Source organism: Lepidochelys olivacea (genome assembly GCF_965140295.1).
Source record: "Lepidochelys olivacea isolate rLepOli2 genome assembly, chromosome: 23".
Lineage (NCBI taxonomy): Eukaryota > Metazoa > Chordata > Testudines > Cheloniidae > Lepidochelys > Lepidochelys olivacea.
In genome coordinates, this window is record NC_140433.1 from 12,223,879 (window position 1) to 12,238,746 (window position 14,868).

General features: G+C 51.2%; 1 long non-coding RNA gene across 1 annotated transcript; it reads left to right on the top strand.

The window, feature by feature from the left end:
- The first annotated feature begins 9,957 nt into the window (after positions 1–9,957).
- On the top strand, positions 9,958–14,441 carry LOC311511765. Its single transcript, XR_014709333.1, has 3 exons — positions 9,958–10,109; positions 12,180–12,232; positions 14,083–14,441. It is a non-coding gene; the product is annotated as an uncharacterized lncRNA (long non-coding RNA).
- The last annotated feature ends 427 nt before the right edge of the window (positions 14,442–14,868 follow it).

Sequence of the window (14,868 nt, forward strand, 5' to 3'; positions counted from 1 at the left end):
GGGGCGTGTTGGCACCTCCAGCCCTTTATTGCGTCTCCATGAACACAACAGGGCCCAGAGTGATTTAGCTGCCAGGCCTCTGGGCCCACCCAAGGCGGGTGTTTGGGGGGAGCCAGCTGGGGGGAGCCGGGAATTTGAGGGAAGTAGGTTGGGGATGTTGGGAGGGGGGTTGGGGGGAGAGGGGTTGGGATGGGTGCAGGAGTTTGAGGATAGACAGGCCCCCCGCAAAGGTCAGAGCCGGGGGCCAGGATTGTTTGGGGGTGTGAGGGGGGAGGAGGCAGACAGTGCCCCCCAGGAGGGAGCTGCCATTTCCACCCCTCGGCAGCTTCCCCTTCTCACTACCCCCCTCCTACTCCTGCCCCCTCAGTCCTGGGTCCCTCACTTTCTTTCCCCTCAGTCTCCTGCCTCCACAACACCATACAACCCCCTCTGCCCCAGGGAGGGAGGTCGGGATGTATGAGGGGATAAGGGATGGGGATAGGGCAGAACGGGGGAGGGGACAGGGGCGTGAGAGGACACAAGGGTGGTGAAGGGACATGGGACAGGGGGCAGAATTGGGGGGATGGGGACCTAATGGGGGGGACAGGGGATGGGACTGTCACGGAGAGCCCGGACAATGCTCTGAAACTGCTCCCTACGATGACAGGCAGGACTCTGGGGAAGTCTCCTCTCTGTGAGCAGCCTGTCTCCAGGGCAAGAAACTCACACGGCTTCCACCTTCCTGGGCCTGACCTCGGAGCATTCAGCATCCCCTGCCCCTCTGTGCGCTTCCCACAGCGGGTCTGCCCAGGCGGGGTCCTGCCCCCCAACTTTGCAGTCAGACGTGACTCTCAGCCCTGGTCTACACTAGGAGCTGAGGTTGAATTTAGCAGCATTAAATCGATTTAACCCTGCACCTTTTTTTCGACTGAAAGGATTCTTAAAACCGATTTCTTTACTCCACCCCGACAAGGGGATGAGCGCTGAAATTGGCCTTGCTGGGTCGAAATTGGGGTAGTGTGGAGGCAATTCGACAGTACTGGCCTCCAGGAGGTATCCCAGAGTGCTCCATTCTGACCGCTCTGGATAGCACTCTCAACTTAGATGCACTGGCCAGGTAGACAGGAAAAGACCCACAAACTTTTGAGTCTCATTTCCTGTTTGGCCAGCATGGCAAGCTGCAGGTGAGTGCAGAGCTCATCAGCAGAGGTGACCATGATGGAGTCCCAGAATTGCAAAAGAACTCCAGCATGGACCGAACGGGAGGTACGGGATCTGATGGCTGTATGGGGAGAGGAATCCGTGCTATCAGAACTCCGTTCCAGTTTTCGAAATGCCAAAACATTTGTCAAAATCTCCCAGGGCATGAAGGACAGAGGCCATAACAGGGACCCGAAGCAGTGCCGCGTGAAACTTAAGGAGCTGAGGCAAGCCTACCAGAAAACCAGAGAGGCAAACGGCCGCTCCAGGTCAGAGCCCCAAACGTGCTGTTTCTATGACGAGCTTCATGCCATTTTAGGGGGTTCAGCCACCACTACCCCAACCGTGTGCTTTGACTCCCTCAATGGAGAGGGAGGCAACACGGAAGCAGGTTTTGGGGACGAGGAAGATGATGATGATGAGGTTGTAGATAGCTCACAGCAAGAAAGCAGAGAAACCGGTTTTCCCGACAGCCAGGAACTGTTTCTCACCCTGGACCTGGAGCCAGTACCCCCCGAACCCACTCAAGGCTGCCTCCCAGACCCACCAGGTGGAGAAGGGACCTCTGGTGAGTGTACCTTTTTAAATAGTGTACATGGTTTAAAAGCAAGTGTGTTTAATGATTAATTTGCCCTAGCATTCACAGCCAGTACAGCTACTGGAAAAGTCTATTAACATGTCTGGGGATGGAGCGGAAATCCTCCAGAGACATCTCCATAAAGCGCTCCTGGATGTACTCCCAAAGCCTTTGCAAAAGGTTTCTGGGGAGGGCAGCCTTATTTCCTCCACCATGGTAGGACACTTTACCATGCCTGACCAGTAGCACGTAGTCGGAAATCATTGTAGAACAAAGCATTGCAGTGTATGTTTGCTGGCGTTCAAACAACATCCTTTCTTTATCTCTCTGTGTTATCCTGAGGAGAGTGATATCATTCATGGTCACCTGGTTGAAATAGGGTGCTTTTCTTCAGGGGACATTCAGAGGTGGCCGTTCCTGCTGGGCTGTTTGCCTGTGGCTGAACAGAAGTGTTCCCCGCTGTTAGCCATGCGGTGGGGAGAGGGGTTAGCCACATGGTGGGGAGAGGCAAAATGAGACCTTGTAACGAAAGCACACGTGCTATGTATGTAATGTTAACAGCAACCGTGAAAGAGTGTACCCATTGTTCTATAAAATGTGTCTTTTTAAATACCACTCTCCCTTTTTTTTCTCCACCAGCTGCATGTGTTTCAAGGATCACAGGTCTTCTCCTTCCCAGAGGCTAGTGAAGATTAGAAGGTGAAAAAAAAGCACTTGCGATGAAATGTGCTCTCTGACCTCATGCTGTCCTCCCACACTGACAGAGCACAGATGAATGCATAGAGGCAGACAACGTTAGAGTGCAGGAAAGCACAAAATGACGGGGAGGAGAGGTGGCAGGCTGAAGAGAGGGCTGAAGCTGAAAGATGGCGGCAGCGTGATTAGAGGAGGCAGGATTCAATGCTGAAGCTGCTGGAGGATCAAACTAATATGGAGCACAGACCACCGCTACAGCCCCTCTGTAACCAACCGCCCTCCTCCCCAAGTTCCATAGCCTCCTCACCCAGACATCCAAGAATGCGGTGGGGGGGCCTCTGGCCACCCAGCCACTCCACCCCAGAGGATTGCCCAAGCAACAGAAGGCTGGTATTCAATAAGTTTTAAAGTGCTGTGTGGCCTTGTCCTTCCCTCCTCCACCACCCGTCCCAGGTTATCTTGGCAGTTATCCCCCTATATGTGTTATGAATTAATAAAGAATGCATGAATGTGAAGGAACAATGACTTTATTGCCTCTGCAAGTGGTGATCGAAGGGGAAGGGGAGGGTGGTTAGCTTACAGGGAAGTAGAGTGAACCAAAATGGGGGGCGGGTTTCATCAAGGAGAAACAAACAGAACTTTCACACCGTAGCCTGGCCAGTCATGAAACTGGTTTTCAAACTTCTCTGATGTGCACGGCGCCCTCCTGTGCTCTTCTAACAGCCCTGGTGTCTGGCTGTGCGTAAGCAGCGGCCAGGCGATTTGCCTCAACCTCCCACCCCAGCATAAATGTCTCCCCCTTACTCTCAGAGATATTGTGAAGTGCACAGCAAGCAGTAATAACATTGGGAATATTGGTTTCGCTGAGGTCTAACTGAGTCAGTAAACTGCATCAACGTGCTTTTAAATGTCCAAATGCACATTCTACCACCATTCTGCACTTGCTCAGCCTGTAGTTGACCAGCTCCTGACTGCTGTCCAGACTGCCTGTGTATGGCTTCATGAGCCATGGCATTAAGGGGTAGGCTGGGTCCCCAAGGATAACTATAGGCATTTCAACATCCCCAAGGGTGTTTTTCTGGTCTGGGAAGAAAGTCCCTTCCTGCAGCTTTTGAAACAGACCAGAGTTCCTGAAGATGCGAGAGTCATGTACCTTTCCTGGCCATCCCACGTTGATCTTGGTGAAACATCCCTTGTGATCCACCAGTGCTTGCAGCACTATTGAAAAGTACCCCGTGCAGTTTATGTACTCACTGGCTTGGTGCTTCGGTGCCAAGATAGGGATATGGGTTCTGTCTATGGCCCCACCACAGTTAGGGAATCCCATTGCAGCAAAGCCATCCACTATGACCTGCACATTTCCCAGGGTCACTACCCTTGATATCAGCAGATCTTTGATTGCGTTGCCTACTTGCATCACAGTGACCCCCACAGTAGATTTGCCTACTCCAAATTGATTCCTGACTGACCGGTAGCTGTCTGCGGTTGCAAGCTTCCACAGGGCTATTGCCACTCGCTTCTCAGCTGTGAGGGCTGCTGTCATCTTGGTATTCTTGCGCTTCAGGGCAGGGGAAAGCAAGTCACAAAGTTCCATGAAAGTGCCCTTACGCATGTGAAAGTTTCACAGCCACCGGGAATCGTCCCAGACCTGCAACACTATGCGATCCCACCAGTCTGTGCTTGTTTCCCGGGCCCAGAATCGGTGTTCCACAGCATGAAGTTGCAGTGGGGGAGGTTTAGATTGGATATTAGGAAAAACTTTTTCACTAAGAGGGTGGTGAAACACTGGAATGCGTTACCTAGGGAGGTGGTAGAATCTCCTTCCTTAGAGGTTTTTAAGGTCAGGCTTGACAAAGCCCTGGCTGGGATGATTTAACTGGGAATTGGTCCTGCTTTGAGCAGGGGGTTGGACTAGATGACCTTCTGGGGTCCCTTCCAACCCTGATATTCTATGATTCTATGATTCTATGAACCTGCCCCATTAGCACCATGATGCCCACATTGCCAGGGCCCGTGCTTTGAGAGAAGTCTGTGTCCACGTCCTCATCACTCTCGTCACTGCGCTGACGTCGCCTGCTCACCTGGTTTCGCTTTGGCAGGTTCTGGTGCTGCATATACTGCTGGATAATGCGTGTGGTGTTTAATGTGCTCCTAATTGCCAAAGTGATCTGAGCGGGCTCCATGCTTGCCGTGGTGTGGCGTCCGCACGGAAAAAAGACGTTGTTGCCGGCACCCAGTGCCGAGAGACAAAACAACAGCAGGGGTTCGTTACCCAGTATGCGTCACCGAATAATCACAACGGGGTGGAGAAGCAGAAAAGTTTATTTGCAGCTGCAAACTAGGTACAGGGAGAATAGAATCTCAAATCCTGCACACCGAGCAGGAAGTTACACAGGCTTTTATACATCCTTTCTTCAGCATACTTATCCAATAACAAGCTGCCCTAAGTATCCATATAGCCAGCCAATCCAGTTACCAGCTAGTTCCCTTGTTCTCTGTATCATTTGTTAAACCATACATAAAGCTGCTTTATTCAGCATTGTTCTTCCATATCTGCCCTGTTTGGCCTTGTTTAGTTTCAGGCAGTCTGACTCTGCAACATATTGTTGCAGATCCTCAGCATAGCTGCTGCGAGTGCCTCCAGGCGAGGGGGCCAAGGACACTTGGGCCTAGTGCGAGGGGGCTTCATCGACACTCGTGGTCTTCCATCCCCTCGAGTTACCTAGTGGCCATGCCCCAGTGTCCCCAACAACTCCCTCCTTTGAGAACACTCAACAGCCTGGGGTCTGAGTTTTCTCACTTGGGCTACTTATTTCTTTACAATAGGACTTTGCATAAGCACTTTGTGATAGCCCTGAAGAGAATGACTTATTAACTTTTGCAAAAGGGCCCTGACACATGAGACTGCACAGCATAATACCATTAATACAAGCAATACAGGAAAGAGAAGTTTCAATAACAGGCTAAATAAACCACCAAGCCAAGATGACAAACCCCAGCCTGAAAACAAGGTTTGCAACCAATCGCTCTCGGGGGCAGTATAGGCAACCTGTGCTCCGGCTCGGGCATGGGCCTCAGCCTGTACCACCTTTTCATAGATCTCATAACTGCTATCATTTACAGATACACACCATCGGGGCGCGACGAGGGCAGAAACCCCTCCTTGGGGTGCCAAGAGATAGTCCAAAGCCAGCCTGTTTTGGAGGGAAAACGTCCTGAGCTGCTGTACCTCTTTATTTAATGTTTTTACTGCTGACCCTAAATCACTAACCGAGTCCTCTAACTCTAAGGCAACTTTCTCAAGTACCATTTGCAGCCTTACAGTATAGCAGCCTATGCATGCCATGGCTGGTCCGGTAAACAGTGGCGCTATTCCCAGTACAGAGCACCCTACAAGCTTCTCGGTTGTGAGGGAATTCTTCACATTGCCCTCCAATGCTGTAGTCAGTCGCCGCAGGGTCTTTTCTCATGACTCAACAGAGGTGTCTCGGGCATTTCTAATCTTTCCTTTGGGCGTGTGGCAGTTATGGACAGATGAGGAACTCCATGAGCTATATAACAGCTACCTGTCCAGTTGGCTGGCAGCACCTTGTAAGCCTTTCGGCCACATACAAAATAGTGACCCTGTAGGGCCCAGGAAGGACTGTTTCTTAAGGGGGTTCCTGGGATCTTTAAGGCTGCTTTGGCTGCTTTTCCAAATGGTTCATATGCCCCTAAAGGGGCATCCCATCCTCCTGACTGGGTACAAGTGGGGGCGTTTCTAATTGTGCCGTTCAAATTACACTCGCCATAGGGACCACTACAAACCCACCATTGGCTTGCTACATTGGAGATATTAACTGGACGGCAAGTTATATTTCCAAACCCCTCTTTTGTGGTAAGATTATTTGTAAGAGTTTCCCTAAAAGGGGAGGAACCATTACACCCAAACTGTTGGCCTCCCCTCTTGGTCTTTATCCAGTACCCGTCAGCCCACTGTGTAATAACACAGGAGCTTTTTCCCACAGGACGCCCATCGTGATCAGATTGGTTTGGGGTAAAACATAACACTCCCTCAGTGAGTACTGCAACCGAATACTCCTGGTCCTGATAGGTGGCTTGCTGTAAAGAGGTCTTGTTCCAGAACGGCGAGTCCGTTCTTTCCCGCTCTTTGGTGGTGGCTAATTCTGCTAGGGTCAGGGGCAGCATGTCAAGGGGCATTCCCGTTCTGGGGGACAGTGGAGTCGGAGCACATACCCAGCAATCAGTCTGGTTTGTTAAAGTGGCGACATGATGCGCAAGCAAAACAAAGGAGTTATGCTCCCGATATGCACGGTTTGGAAATACCAATACAGAGAATAACAATGTTACCCAATTAATTATCACCAGAGTCTTCCCAACCCAGGGTCTCCAGTACCTGGGTGGGCCCATTTTAGCATTAAGGTGCCCGCTATTTGTGTCTTTTAAACAGTAGCTTTAGCTCGAGATCGTCACTAGATGAGGAGTCAGCAGGTTGGATGGTCCACTGTCCTGCTGACGAGGGGGCGGGTACTGCCTTCAGACGAGAGTGATGGATCCAGTTCTTGTGTCCCTCGATCTTTAGTGCTGTATGGGAGATCAGCAGGACGGTATAGGGTCCTTTCCACTTTTCCTGGAGAGGCTCGTTTTTCCAGGTACGAACAAACACAGAGTCACGGGGCTGTAAGGAGTGGATGGGAGAGTCCAAGGGGAGAGGCTGGGAATCCTTGGAATACCTGTGAAGAGACAAGAGAACAGCAGACAGGGAACACATATACTGTGACAAAAAACCATTACCCAACTCCCATTCCCCTGACAGAACCGGGGTGCCATTCATAGTCATGCCCTTCCAAACATAATTTCAAAGGGACTGAGCCCTAATGTACCCTTTGGGAGAACGCGGATACGGAGTAGGACGAGGGACAAAGCATCAAGCCATCGCAGTGAGGCTTCTTGGCACACTTTTGAGAGATGCCGTTTAAGGGTCTGATTGATACGCTCCACGACCCCACTGGCTTGCGGTCTCCAGGGCGTATGGAGTTTCCAGGGGATCTGTAAGGCATGTGAGATGCTTTGAATGATTTTTGACGTGAAGTGTGTCCCATTGTCAGATTCCATCCACTGGGGGAGTCCAAAGCGAGGAATGATCTCCTTAACAAACTTGAGGGCCACTGTCCTGGCAGTGCAGTTACGGCAGAGGAAGGCTTCTGGCCGTCCGCTGAACCGATCCACTATAACAAGCAGATATTTGAACCCTTGGGTCTATTTGCCACACTTGTCCAGGGCCCGGAGTGGGTTCTAGGGCAGCTGGTGGCACAGGATGTCCCGGTCGGGGGTTATTCTTTTGGCAGACTAAGCAGTCCGCCTGTACCTGGGCAGCCAGGGGTCGGAGTCCGGAGGTGATAAAGTATTTTCCCATTAGCTGGATAAGTGCTTCCCTGCCAGCATGAGTGGTTTGATGTAGTTTCTGCAGCACCGGCTGGATCAGGCTCTTTGGTAAGAGGACCTTCCCTTCTGGGGAATGGAGCCATCCCTCCTTTTCCCGGAGACCGAGTTTGTCAGTTAGCTGTCTCTCCTCCCCAGAGTACTGAGGGGTTGGAAGCTCCCCTACTGATGGGACAAGGGCATGCATATGGGCGTTCTCAGTCTGAGGGGATGGCAGGGTGGCAGCATGCTTAGCCTCTCTATCTGCCCGGGCGTTACCGCTGGCCACATCTCGATCTTCCCTTTGATGGACTTTACAGTGTACCACCGCCACTTCCGAGGGGAGTTGTACGGCTTCTAGGAGCCGGAGGATTTGGGGCTCCTACTTGACTGGGGAGCCTTGGGCTGTCAGCATTCCCCTTTGCTTCCATAGGCCAGCATGAGCACGCAGCACACCAAAAGCATACTTTGAATCGGTAAAAATGTTGACCCGCTTTCCTTTTGACAGTTCAAGTGCACGGGTCAGGGCTATTAGTTCGGCAAGCTGGGCAGAGGTCCCAGCAGGCAAACCTTCAGCTTCCACAGTGTCATGGAGGGTCACAACAGCATAACCCGCCCTCCTTTGCCCATCTATTACAGTACTGCTACCATCAGTGCACCACTCATAATCTGCATTTGGGAGGGGTACATCCTTTAAATCTGGACGGCTGGAGTACTGGACATCTATGATCTCTAAACAGTCATGTTTCTGTTCCTCTGTTTCTGGCAAGAGAGTGGCTGGGTTAAGGGAGGGGCAAGGCTGTAAGGTGACGTCAGAGGTCTCTAACAGCTTAGCCTGATAGGAGCAATCCCAGCCTGGGTGAGCCAAAGCCCTCCCTTTGCATCCAATAAGGCTCGGACCATATGGGGAGTATAGATTTGCATAAGCCCTCCCAATGTTAGCTTCTCGGCTTCCTCAAGCACTAGGGCAATAGCTGCGACAGCCCGTAAACATGCCGGCCAACCCTTTGCAACCTGATCCAGTTGCTTAGACAAATAAGCCACGGGACGTCTCCATGCTCCTAACAGCTGTGTGAGCATGCCTAGGGCCACCCCCTTTCGTTCATGTATATACAACTGAAATGGCTTAGAGAGATCTGGCAGGCCCAGAGCCAGGGCTTCCATCAATTTTCTTTTCAGGATTTTAAATGCCCTGTCAGCCTCTGGGGTCCAATAGAAGGGGTCACGATCTGCTCCTTTTACACAGTCGTACAGGGGTTTAGCCCACAGTCCAAACTCTGGGATCCATATCCTGCAAAAGCCTGCCATACCCAGAAATGCCCTGAGCCCCTTACGATTACTTGGGGTAGGAACTTGACAGATAGCTTCCTTTCTTTTTTTTTTTCGCTTGAAAGCTGACGCTCCCCTTGCCTTAGATGTAACCTGATTCCGCTCTACCTCAGACAACAGGGTTCTCAGGAGAATATTACAGTCATAGAATCATAGAATATCAGGGTTGGAAGGGACCTCAGGAGGTCATCTAGTCCAACCGCCTGCTCAAAGCAGGACCAATCCCCAACTAAATCATCCCAGCCAGGGCTTTGTCAAGCCTGACCTTAAAAACTTCTAAGGAAGGAGATTCCACCACCTCCCTAGGTAACGCATTCCAGTGCTTTACCACCCTCCTTGTGAAAAAGTTTTTCCTAATATCCAACCTAAACCTCCCCCACTGCAACTTGAGACCATTATTCCTCGTTCTGTCATGTGGTACTGAAGGGTTCATGTTTAGCTATTCCACCTGGAAGCAGGCAGGACACACCCTGACTGTTTTGTAGAAGCAATGCACACATTGCTCTATCCAAGGACAAGGGCTAGATATGAACCATGAGAACTTGATTGTTGGGACAGTGACTGTGGGAGGCTTTCTTAGCCTGGGCTCAAGGCCTGAGAACCAGGATTGTAGTAGATAAAGGATGGTAAATAAGTATATTAATCAACGTCATACATTCCTTTGTGTATCTTTTTGCGGTAGCAGTGTGTAATGCTTAGGGGGGAGAAATATAATAAAAGGAGAAGGTGGAAGGCGGGGGGGGGGGGCAGAACAGCCCATCTCAGCTGACCAGCCTGCTTGCTTGCATAAAGCTGTGTTCTGTCTCATCATTGAACCGCCACAACTGGCGCCCAACGTGGGGCCCTCAGCACTCACCTCGCCCGGCAAGGGTTTCAGACGCGTCACTCATCCGCTTCGTGGATCCCGGTGAGTATTTTTCATTGTGGTAAGTATGGGAAGCTCCCTCTCTGCTTTGCAAGTGCAACACCGTAATGAGCTGCAGTATTTGCTGCGTAAGGCTCAGCATGACTGACCCGCTCGAGCACTTACTCTCCTGCTACAGGAGGTGCGTGCCCAGTGCCCGTGGTACCCTGAAGCCGGAAGCCTTAAGCTAGCGGACTGGGAGCAATTGGGCCAGACATTGCACGAAGAGCCTCGGGCGCCTGTGCAGGCTTTACATGCCTTGCACCTCTGTCGCGACGCGATACTGCGTGTCACCTCGGATAGGCCCTCTCTCACGAGGCTGGTGATCTCGCCACGCCCGTCGGCTCCTGTAGCCATCCCCGTTGCAGCTCTCCCCCCTTCTACTGATGCAACCCAGCGTGTCGCTTCGGAAAGACCCTCTCCCGTACCCACAGCCCCCCCCTCCCTGCTTTGCCCCCAGTGTCTTCATTACCACCGCCTCCCTTGCCTTCCCCACCAGAGCCAGTGTGTGATCACCCTCCGTCCGTGGGGCCCCATGCTCCGGGGCCCCCCGGAGGGTCATCTGTATCTGCTCAGAAGCTTTCGCTGGTGCAACAAATGGTTCACGCAGCGAAAGCTCGATCAGATCTCACAGCGGAGGAGCTGGCTGATCTGGTCTCAGTTTGCCCGGTGACCTGGCAGAATAATGACCAGGGCAACCCCGTGGGCACCTGGACCACTTTGCCATACTCGGTGGTTAGAGAGGTAAAGAAAGCAATTCGTGAGTTTGGCCTGACTAGCACCTTTGTGCGTGGTCTCATTGAAGGGATAGGTACTGGATACTCCCTAATCCCTGAGGATTGGAAAACGCTGCTGCGCATGATGTTATCACCCAGTCAGTATGTTATTTGGATTAGTGAGTATCGGCAGATGGCAGAACGCCAAGCTCAGGTACATAGAGAGCACGGTATCATTTATGAGCATTTGGCAGGGGAGGGCCCGTTTGCTACTATTGAGATGCAGTCTCAACTCCCTCAGGCCGTCTTCCCCATTATTTCCACCTGTGCCCAGCATGCTTTCAAGAAGGTCCCGGATTCAGGCAAGCCTACCAAAAGCTTTGTCAGTATCCGTCAGTGTGCCTCAGAGTCCTTTTTGGATTTTACCAACAGATTGCATGAGGCTATCCTCCGACAGGTGGATAACACTGAGGCAGCTCACGAGCTCCTGTTAAAATTGGCAGTTGAAAATGCAAACGAGGATTGCCGCCGTGCTCTCCAGGCAGCACAAGCCTCTGGTATTTTAGAGCTCTCAGACATGCTGCGGGCGTGCCAGAACATTGGCACACAAGCCCACAAGGCTGGAGTTCTGGCTGCCGCCCTCAGAAAAACCGGGAAGGAGGGGAAGCGCTGTTACCGCTGTGGTAAGGAGGGTCATTTTCAGCGGGAGTGCCGCTCATCTAAGGCACCAGCCCGACCCTCAAAGAAGTGCCCCAAGTGTGGGAAAGGTTATCACTGGGCTAATCAGTGTCGTAGCGGGTCGGGAAACCGCGCGACGGGTCCCCCCCGAACCCAGGGCCAAACGGGGGTGTTTCCCACTCAGACAACCGCTCCTCTGCCTTAAAATCCGTAGACTCTATGAGGGTGGCGACTGCTGGAAGTGCAGGGCTTGATTTGATCATGCAGGAGGACACTGACTTTCGGCTGCCAGGGGAGGTCTGTGCCATACCTACACAGGTGACGGGACCTCTCCCTGCCGGCTTTGTAGGTCTTGTTCTCCCTCGCTCACATGCTGGGAAACAGGGCTTTTTTGTCATTCCAGGGGTCATTGATGCTGATTACACTGGCATTATTAAGGTTCAGGTGTGGACTCATCTTCCACAGTCGCTCCCGCGTGGACGGTCAATTGCACAATTGATTTTAGTCCCCTATCAGGTGCCAGCTGCCGAGGATCGAACTCGGGGCGGAGGCAGCTTTGGATCGACGTTGTCTCACTCGCCGTCTCACAGCGCGTCTTCTCCACTTGTTGCTCTGACAATGTCAGTCCGCCCCTCGAAACCTCAGTTCACACTTCTCTTAAATGATGTTCCTTTTACAGGGCTGGTGGACACTGGAGCTGACGTTACGGTGATTCGTGATCTGGAGTGGCCGGTTAGTTGGCCTATGGTTCCTTCTAAAGAATTGTGGGGGATCGGGGGTAGCAAACCCAGGCGACACAGTTTGTCTTGGGTCACAGTCTCTAAACCGGGAGGCCGTACCCTTGCTACAATCCGCCCTTTTGTACTCCCTGTCCACCTCAATATTTGGGGCCGTGATTTACTTACAAAGTTAGACACCACCCTCGATATTAACATCTGATGGCCCAAAACCCTCCCTCACCCACCGTGCCCTCCGCATTACCCTTGGTATGGCAATCCTTAGAGCCCGTATGGATTGACCAGTGGCCCCTCCCTCTAGGAAAGCTAAAAGCACTTCATTCGCTTGTGCAGCAGCATTTGCAAGCACAGCGATTGGAGAGCTCCACCAGTCCCTGGAACACCCCGGTGTTCGTTATTAAGAAAAAATCGGGTGCTTGGCGGCTGTTACATGATTTGAGAAAAATAAATAAACGCATCCAACCTATGGGCCCCTTGCAATTTGGCTTACCAAATCCAAATTTAATTCCTCAAACCGATCAACTTTGTGTGTTAGATTTAAAAGATTGTTTTTTCACCATCCCCCTTTGCCCTCAAGATCGCGAAAAATTTGCATTTACGGTGCCACAATATAATAATCAGCAACCCTCTTAAAGGTATCAGTGGAAGGTCTTGCCCCAGGGAATGCAAAATAGTCCAACCTTGTGTCAGCTTTTTGTGGATCGGGCCCTTGCCCCTTTCCGTGCCCGGTACCCTTCGCTAAAGGTCTACCATTACATGGATGACATTTTGCTAAGTGGTCCCCGGGTCACGGCACAACAGCTTGAATCTTTATCTCAGATTCTTGGCCAAAATGGCCTGTTAGTGGCACCAAAAAAAATCCAACGCTCTTATCCCTACCACTACCTCGGATATAAGGTTTTACAAACCTATGCTGCTCCGGTTCGTCTGGAATGAATTCTACCTCAACCCCTAACCCTTGTTAAATTACAACAGATTTTGGGTCATTTAAATTGGATTCGGCCCTACTTTCGTCTCCCCACTTCAATGCTGCAGCCGTTGTTTGAGCCCCTGCGTGGAGCCCGGGCACCGGGTGCGGTTATTGCCATCACTGAAAAGCATACTGCCTGCATTCGACAAATCAATGCAGCATTGAGTCAGCAGTTTGTGGACAGACTCCCAGAGGTCTGTCCCTTATGGTTGGTTCTTCTTGCCACCCCTCATACGCCAACTGTGGCTCTGTTTGTACCCCGTACAGACACAGCCATCTCTATTATAGAGTGGCTATACCTTTCATCCACCCCTCCTCGAAATATTTATCCGTATTTAGATGCCCTATCTGATCTTGTTCGTAAAGCCCGCCACCGTGCAGTGCAACTCACTGGCACTGATTTAGTTGCCATTGTGCTCCCCTTGTCCCGTACTGAATTTGACTCTTTGTGCCACACCTCCTTGGCCTGGCAGGTTGCTCTTTGTGATTATGTGGGAGAGATTTCTTACAATCCTCCAAAAGATCCTCGGTTGGTCATTACCCAAAAGGTGCCCCTAGTTGTTCATCGTCTTAGCCGCTCTCAACCCATTGTTTCCGCTGTCACTCTTTTTACTGATGGCTCTCCCCACCGAGGTGTAGTCACTTATCAGTTGGGTGACCCCCCTTGTTGGCATTCTCGTTTTACACTGCCTCAGCGTTCTGCACAGCGTTCAGAATTGGCTGCTGTTATTTTGGCCTTTCAACTTTTTGCTGATTGTCCCTTTAATTTAATTGTGGATACCCATTATGTTTATCAGGTAATTGATCATTTACCCCTTGCCCTCATTACCCCTCAGGTTGATGCAGACCTCCTTCGCCTGTTTTTGTCTTTGCAGCATCTTCTTGCCACTCGTCATTTCCCTTACTTTGTTGCTCATATTCGCAGTCATACCCCTCTGCCTGGGCCACTCACTGAGGGCAATGCACGCGCCGATCGCGCGTTGCGTGGTCAGGTAAATTCCCTTTTTTCTGACCCCATTGAAAGCCATGCCTTTTTTCATCAGTCTGCCTCTGTTTTGGCCCGGCAGTTTCACATTCCTGCTGATCATGCACGTTCCATTGTTCGTTCCTGCCCCCACTGTGCTGCTGCTGCTCCTACCTTTTCTTATGCCGTTAACCCCCGAGGTACCGCAGCAAATCAGCTGTGGCAAATGGATGTTACTCATGTGCCACAATTCCGCCACTATTCGTTTTTACATGTTTCCGTTAATACTTATTCGGGCTTCCTTTGGGCAACCCCACAATGTGGGGAAGCCACTAACAAAGTTATTCACCATTTGCTGGCCTGCTTTTCTGTTATGGGTCGCCCCTGCCAAATTAAAACAGATAATGCCCCAGCCTACTGCTCTGCAGCCCTCTCCACCTTTTGTGCCCGCTGGGACGTCCGTCTTAAACACGGAATCCCTTATAATTCCACGGGCCAAGCCATTGTTGAACGTGCCAATCGCACACTCAAAACCTTGCTAGATAAACAATTAAAACAAGGGGAGCTGCATCTCCGAACCTTAGGAGACATTCTACAACAAATGCATATCCTCTTGTTTACTTTAAATAATTTAACACTGAATGCAGATCAGCAGACCCCTGCGGATCGGCATTTTCACAAATCTGAGGTACTGGAA